The following is an 8,465-nucleotide window of genomic DNA, read 5'->3' as shown; positions in this document are numbered from 1 at the left end:
TGCTAGGCCACTCCCAGCATGAGCCTTAGGGCATAGAAGCACAGCAGGACCGTGGTAAGGCTCACCAGCTTAACCAGTCAGGCCCAGCAGTTCTGCTCAGCCACGCCTCCAAGCAAGGCTGAGCACATGTTCTTATGGTTAAACAACTTTGTACTTAGGCCCAGAAGGGATATTGCTAAGTATTGAGGTAAATATTTGCCTAATTTTAAAAATATAGACATAATGGGGGTCCCTCAATGCTGGGGAGACTCTCACTCGGGTCTCGGGATGGCGCGCCCCCACTCATGGCTCACCAAAGACCCTCCTTGCTGAGATCGCATACATGGCCTTGGTTGGCGGGGGAGGAGTTCGACCCCAAATGACCGGGAGAAAAAAATTTTGAAAAAAGAGGCCACAGCCCAATGGTCTGGGAGGGTCATAAATTCCAAAAATCCAGTGGTGGTCACAGGGGGACTCCCTGCCTCTTGGGACCACTCCCAAGGTCATAATCAGCTAGTTCCTAAAATAGTAGTACCAGCAGGGGGAAACTCCCTGTTTCTCAAGATTATTCTCAAGATATGGTCTGGCTTTCTCCTGTGCTAGGTCCTAAAACAGTATAGTGATAATCTCAGTGGGGAGGCTCCCTGTTTCTTGGGATTGTTATCAGGATTGCAGTCTAACTTTGTCTTCAGCTAGTTCCTGGTGCAGGGTCGCTGAACAGGCTAGTCCTGGATTTTTGATTATTCTCTTCCTACTAGAGGAGTCTGGATTTGTTCAGGTTTTTTAATACTATGTGTGATCCAAAGGTGACTGTCGGTTTGCACTTCCAGCAATGGAGTTTTTTTCTTTACCCACATTTTCTTAAGCATAAATTGTTAACAGTAATTTTTAATCTCGTCATTTCTACAAGGATAAGGTAAAATCTCAGAGTTTTGATTTGCATTTCTCTGAGGGCTAAAGGATGTTATGTTTAAACATTTTTTAGGTGTCTCTCAGTCATTTTTAAGTTTGTTTGTTGAGAGTTTTCAGTTTATGTCTGTAACAAATATTTTTATTGGATTAATTTTTAATAACTAATTTCCTGAGTTCTTCATATATTTTTGAAATGGGTTTATGATAAATAAAGATCTTTTCCCACTCTAGCCTTGTTATAGAAAAGCTTCTCAATTCGGGAGATATAATTTAAGGTTTCTCACAATGTTTGTGCCACTGAGGCTGTGTTTGAGATGTGGCAAAATGTGCTTCAAAATTTTTTTCTCTGTAAGGTTCAACATAATTTTTATATGCTGAGGCCTTTGGCTCATTTAAAATTGAGTTTTGTACATGAAGATGGATGTAGATCTATTTTCATTTTTCTACATGTTGTGGTCAATCCTAGAGGGCGGCAACCTAACGGGTTGTGGCAAATGGATGTTACCCATGTGCCTAAATTTGGCAAATTAAAATATTTACATGTATCAGTGGATACCTTTTCTGGCATTATTCATGCCACGCCCCTAGCAGGAGAAAAGGTAACTCATGTAAAAACACATTGCCTTGAGGCCTGGGCTGCCTGGGGAAAACCCCTACGCCTTAAGACAGACAATGGCATATACCTCCCATGGATTTCGTGCCTTTTGTGCACAGCTCCAGGTGACCCACATTACGGGCCTTCCATACATTCCACAAGGACAAGGTATTGTGGAAAGAGCTAACAAAAGTATTAAAGAAATTCTGCAAAAACAAAAAAGGGGGAATAGCTGAATCTGCTTCCCCTAGGGAAAGAATCTCCCTTGCACTCTTCACACTTAATTTTTTAAACCTGAATGAGTCAGGTACTGCAGCAGCTGAAAAGCATGCAACAGGCCCTATGGGAAAAAAGGAATATGTGATGTGGAAAGATGTATTGGATAACAAATGGTATGGACCGGATCTTGTGGTGGCAAGATCCAGGGGAGCTGTATGTGTTTTTCCACAGGGCCAAGAGGCTCCGTTTTGGGTTCCATGCCAGCTGACACGCATGATCAAGGAAGTTCCTAAGGATGAGGCTGAGTCTCTGGAAGAAGATCCTGCTGATGTCCCTGATGATATGGATCCAGGGGAAGGCGGAGCACAGATGGGGAATCCTGTCAGCCTTCCCAAAGGCGATGCCTGTTCGGCATGATGCCACAGTTTTCCCCAGATTTTTACCACCAATAGAAACCTTGATTTACCATTTTTAATGTATAATTCTAAAGTAGCCTCTTTAGGAGAAGCATGTAACATTACAGAGAAAGGGTCCCTGTGCTTTCAATAAGGAGTGAGTGGGCATGGGCATGTTTTTGGCAAGCTGCCTGGGTGGCTATATGTTGTGCCTGTGGTTGGTCTGCTGCCTTCATGCCCAAACCAAGAGGGACAAAGTAATTATCTCCCAAACATTGGCTGCCCTGGAGTGTGGCTCCTCCCCCAGATATGGCTATCAGCACTAAGAGAAGCTTAGGGCTTCCATCATGCACAGCCTATGCATCCCATGGGATCTGTTGATCCATTGCACTTGGGTAGGTGTGCGGATGTAGGTTCCTGTGACACAGCCTTTGCACCCCCGGGGTTCCTCGAGTACCCATTGCACAGGGGAAGGTGTGTCCATGGAGAATATCTTCCATCCTCGATCAACCAACACATCATGAGGTGGGGGTCAGATTGGATGACGTTAGTCCTGCGCTCAGTGCTCACAAACAATAAGGGGGAACTGCAGGGAGCCGGACAGGATTGCCATTACAAGATGGCGCCTACATCCTGTCTTGTTGGAAATAAACAACTCCATATTTGGCTCTGCCTTTGGGAGCTGTGTGTCCCCTGCTTCCCGCATGCACGGTGGTTTAGAGTCCTTGGGCCTATCCCGATGCAGCTGATGTCAGCTGATGGCGACCCGTGTGCCTACTCCCTATATAAGCAGCTGCTTTAGTGCTCTCAGGCCCCCTCGCTTCCTGCTCTCCCTCCACCAAGAAGCACTCCATTAAAGCGTGATCTGAGAAGAATCCTCATGTGGTGGTTGTTCTTTCTCGCTGGTCGAGAAGTTTGCCACAGGTTACCTTTGTCCATGAATGGGTGGTAGCCAAGTATGCCTTAGAGTATGTGTCTATGGCCACTAACATATATTTTTATTTGCCATATGGAGGGTAATGTGTTACAACTGTTTGCCAGATAACATTGGGTCCTAACCCTCTTGGGTTAACCCCTTGCTCTTGTAAAGGGAAGAGATACAGGGAAGCTGTGGACAATCTTACATGTATGAACAATTCTCTTTAATTCTGTTGTGGGGATCTGGGTGTATAGGTATTTGAGTTATCTCCAGTTGACATGAGTTCAGTCATGCATTTGGGTAGCATTTTGTATGGGCAGAGTTGAGACCACTATGAGACAGGCCCCTGAAGCTAAAGCATCAGTAGCAGCATTGCCTTGGGAAATGAGGCCAGTAAAGATTTGTTGCCCTCTGAGATGTTGAATATATATGTGCTTTTCTACATTCTAAGAGCAATCTAAAATATATCATTAATGCAGAAATAGGATTAGCACCCAATTTGATATAGACATAGGGGAAGTAAGGCAGAAGGTTCACCACTTAAGAGCTGTCTGAATAGAGAATGCAGGGTTCTGGGACCTCTTGTAGAGTAATATATATATGGTCATCATTTCCTTATATTGAGCAGATCCCCTTCAAGGGAGAGTTTTGATAATGTTTGCCTTGGCTACCCCTGTAGGGACAACTAAAAAGGCAGCCCCATGATAGCATTTCCTACAGCACCTCCCGCTTTTGTTTAAATAAGAGGGTTCTACTTCTCATTTGGACCTTGGGAGCTCAGTCCAGTGCTCCAATGTGGGTCTCTGTCTCTAGCTTCATCCATTGCCATATGAAGGTTCTATGGTGATATGCAAGATATTCGTCAGTATTGCTATAGGATAAGGCCATTTCAGGCGCCCTCTCCTCAGCTGCCCAAGGATCTAGCTGGTTATATCTCCATGGACACCTGGGTATACTTCTAGATTTGTCTCTTGCCAACCCTAAAATGGCTCCTTTAATTAAGATATATACTTCCCTGCTCCCATATCCACCCTTCCTCCATCCCAACCGTCCCATTCCCCCAAGCTCTCCCCATCCCCCCTTCTCACTTTTTTCTCCCTATCTCCCCTTACCCCCCCCCCCCCAAGTTTCCAGTTTTTTCTCAGCAATCTTTTCTCCTTCCAATATCCAGGAAGATAACTATATGTTTTTCTTTGGGTTCACCTTCTTATTTAGCTTCTCTAGGATCATGGATTATACGTTCAATGTCCTTTATTTATGGCTAGAATCCACTTATGAGTGAGTACATACCATATTCATCTTTTTGGGTCTGGGTTACCTCACTCAGGATAGTATTTTCTATTTCCATCCATTTGCATGCAATATTAAAGAGAGAGGACATGAGCAAGGAAGTCAGGACCGTGAGGTGTGTGCCCACCCACTGAGACAGTGGGGCTGATCTAATGGGAGCTCACTAGGGCCAGCTGGACTGGAATTGATGGAGCATGCGATCAAATCAGACTCTCTGAATGTATCGGCAAGGAGGGCTGACTGAGAAGCCAAGGACAATGGCACTGGGTTTTGATCCCACTGCATATACTGGTTTTATGGGAGACTAGTCTTTGTGGGATGTTCACCTTCCTAGACCTGGATGGAAGGGGGGGGGGCTTGGACTTAATACAGGCCAGGGAATGCTGACTGCACTTTGGACTGGAGAGGGAGGGGGAGGGGGTTGAGGGGGAGGGAAATGGGAGGAGGAGGAAATTTTTAAGTAAAAATAAATAAATAAATAAATAAATAAATAAGAGGGTTCTAAGTCTAATACAAAATTTTATACAGTAAGAACAAATGTATCAATCAAGAACAGAATTGAATATAAAATAAGTTATTTATTTAGGGATAGACACACAGATCAAAATCCTCGGCTGAAACGAGGAACAACAACCGAATCCCACTACTGGAAAAGGGGTCAGGTGTGTCCTTTACATCGGCATAAATAGTATAAGAGGCCATGCCCAAGTGGACAGGTAACCTAAAGGCTACTGGTGGTAGGAATTCATACAACTTGCTCCCCTTCTTCCTGCCATATGTGCAAATAGTAAATGCTTGGGGCAGGGGCTTAGAAGAAAAGACTAAGGGGCTTCTGCAGTGTAGATCTTGATATAGCTTCACTAACTGGGACTCCCCAAAGTGGGTGCTCAGGGTCCCCAGAAATCCCTCCATGGCGATGCTCAATTGAGAAAAATATCTGGCCCCCAATTTTAAATCCTTAATTTTGAATGAAATTATTAATTTAGAGGGATCTTTTCCATAATCTCAGAGGGACGTTCCCTAATTTTTATGTCCATATCAGCTATTTGATTGACTAGAGACTATACTCTGGGAATGCCCCCCAGGGTAGTATGTACCCATTCCAGAGTTTGTGACTGCTGAACAATGGTAGCCAGCATGGTATTTTTCGCTAATAATATTCAGGCTTGGATTGGAATGCTAGGATTATATCTCACCAAAGAAGCCTGATGGAGCTTGTTGAAAAATTCAGTGAGTACCTGATGGCCCTCAGGGGGCAAGTAAATGATCTCTTAAACCCCCCCCCCTTTAGTAGATTATATAACACATCTAGTTTTCCAGTATCTATAGGCAACCAGGGCCTTACTCAGTTCATTTTCCCTAGTATCTTTTGTAACCCTGATAAATAAAAGGCCCAGGCAGGATTAATTCGGGTCCATTCACTTTGGCTTGAGTGAGTATTAACAGGGATCAGAATGTATGAAATGGGGGTACCTTTTGTATTCTGTTTGGGCCTATTTTTAAGCCATGTTTTTGGAAAATATTAATAATAGTAGTTACCCGAGGAGCTAGCCTTGATTCCTCCAAATGCCCAATGATTAGACCACCCATATAAATATACAGAAGAGTATTATCTTTGTTAAAATAAGGAGAGAGGATGCTATATAAATTTTGTTTGAAAAAGGCCAGACTATTGGCCATCCGATGTGGGAGAACAGCACATTCTTATCTCTTGTCAGGTTGAGAGGAGTTAACTGTAGGAATGGAAAAGGCAAACTTCTCACAATCCTCCTCATGAAGAGGAACTGAGAAGAAACAGTCCTTTAGGTCAACTACAGTGAGGTAAAATTGGGAGGGGATTTCTGAGACCCAGGGTAAGTCATTTAAAGTGGCCCTTACTAGCTCCATATAGGCATTGATTGCTCTTAGGTCCTATCACATTCTCCAGTTCCTATTAGGCTTATGTATTATAAACATGGAGCTGTTTCATGGGCTCATTGAGGGCCTTATCTATCCTTTTTAAAGCAGATTTCTGGTGATTTCCTTGAGTATCTTATGTTTAAGTTCAGGTAATGGCCACTGTTTCACCCACACCACCTTACCAGATACCCACCTAATGAGGGTAACTGGGAGCAGTGGCATCTAATTTTGGGGGTGAATCCAGGTAACAGGGGTCTGCCTAATGATACTTTGTTCACTTTTATCATCATAAAAGTCTAGGTGGTCAGTGGTAATAATGGCATCCATTTATCCTAATACTTCTGGTTCTAGGAGGATTGCAGACAACCTTGGGAGGACCAGAGGCAGGACCTTTCCTTTATCTTTGGGCAATCCCACCCAAGTGTATATTAATTCCCTCCTGGCAAGGATGGAGCTCTTTTATTTGTTCTATTCCCCTCTCCAATTTTATCCTTTCCAGTGTGGCTGGGGACATAAGCAGGTAGCCACTCCTTGTCACAGACAATATTTACTTTCCTTTTTGTCCTTGCTTCTGCCTGCCTTTTCCTTCCTTCTGGGACTGCTCTTCAATAAATTGAACCCATTTTTCGTCTTTCCCCTTGTCTATCTCTTTTTCTCCCACTCTTTTGATTAATCAATTACTTTTGGATTCTTCAGACCTCTCCTGAACTTTGACATTTTTGTGGTTTTTTTCCTGACTCCTCCCCTCCGTTCTAGCCAGTTAGTTATTTTCAGACCTCTCCATGTCTCTGACCCTTTTCTTATCTTCTGCTGAGGGAGGCCAACCAGCAAGGTGAAAACATGCCTTAAGGGCCGTAATAGTTGGATAGAATTACAATGGTGAGGGTATATCAAAGTGTTTTGTTTTGTTTTTTTTTCCTGGCAGAGTGTTCACCTGGTTCCACATGCTCCATGAGAAAAGATTCCCAGTAGGTACCCAATGGGCAAGGGTAATTATATGCTCCCATGCCTGGATGGCATTGTGGTCTCTCAATTCCAGGCCTCCGGAGAGTAGCATATACTTCAGTGCCTTAAGCATTGGATCATTTTTGTGTGAAGTTGCATTACCCATCATGAGGTCCCACTCACCTTGACTGATTATTTTGCCCTGGAACCAGTTGCCCAGTGTTGGGCGCCAGTGGCCCCACTTCCTTAGCTTTATTCCTCAGGGAAATATGAGTGCACTATGTGCCCATTCTGCAGCCCCACAAAGCAAGGCAATCAGATCTGCAGGCCCACAATGCAGGACAATCAGAAGTTATAGGGAATCACGTCAAAGTAGGAATTCAGTTTATTACTGTGAGCGTCAGCTTATATAGGTTAAGTGGCATCTTGTGATTTGTTGGTACCTCTAGCCAATGAGAGATAGCCAAGCCCTCCCTCTCACTGGAGGGGCGTCTTCATAGATTGTACTGTCTCAATCTAGGTAGTTTTGAGATTACCCTTCAAATTTATATCAGGCTTTACTCTGTTCTACATGCCTTGAGGTACAGGTCCTGTGATAATTTTGGACCAACAATAGATGATAATTTAGACCTGTCCTCATTTTCATTTTAAATGATACCTTACATAGTATCAATTTTCACAAACTAACCTTAAGATGGATTTCAACAGTGGAAGAAATATACTGGAACAAGAGAGTTCTCTACAACATATACTTACTGACTTTATAAATTCAACTGTTCTAAAATTTAAAGCAGTTGATTTAATAAATATTATTTTGAAATTGTGTTTTCTGTCATGGTATAGGAGATCCATTGGCAGGCTAACAGCCAACCAAATTGTTTGCCATCTTACTTAATAGATATAGAACCAAGAGAAACAACAAATGTTACTTAAGGGAAGGTAAACAGTTATTGAGATTTTAGTCAATAGACAACATGATTCCATTTTTCAGGAGGTAGAAATGGTGATAGTAGAGGGATGTGTTTTGTATCACTGCAGACTGTTTGAGTATCTCATTACAAGTGGAAACAAATATTTTTTCAGAAAAACTATAAAATGTACTCTTTGAAAATTATGTTTGCATATTTATTTATTTTACTAAATTGAACTTAAGTTTTTTTAAGAAGAAATCTGTATTCTTGCATGTGTTTGTTCTCAAAAATCAAGTACAGAAAAAGAGATAATAATGATGTCCCATAGAGACTAAACCAAATTCTAGGTTATAGCTTTCATCTTTAATGATAAAATAAGGGGAAATAATTTATATCATCTA

The 8,465-nt window shown here is 42.6% G+C and overlaps 1 pseudogene; it reads left to right on the top strand.

Annotated features, from left to right (window-relative positions):
• Window positions 1-1,978: 1,978 nt before the first annotated feature.
• LOC121440440 overlaps window positions 1,979-8,465 on the top strand; it is an 87,744-nt pseudogene continuing 81,257 nt past the window's right edge.

Source organism: Microtus oregoni, unplaced genomic scaffold (genome assembly GCF_018167655.1).
Source record: "Microtus oregoni isolate MIOR12 unplaced genomic scaffold, Mior012 000067F_ref0000223, whole genome shotgun sequence".
Taxonomy (NCBI): Eukaryota; Metazoa; Chordata; class Mammalia; order Rodentia; family Cricetidae; genus Microtus; species Microtus oregoni.
This window is presented reverse-complemented; position numbering and strand designations above follow the sequence as displayed.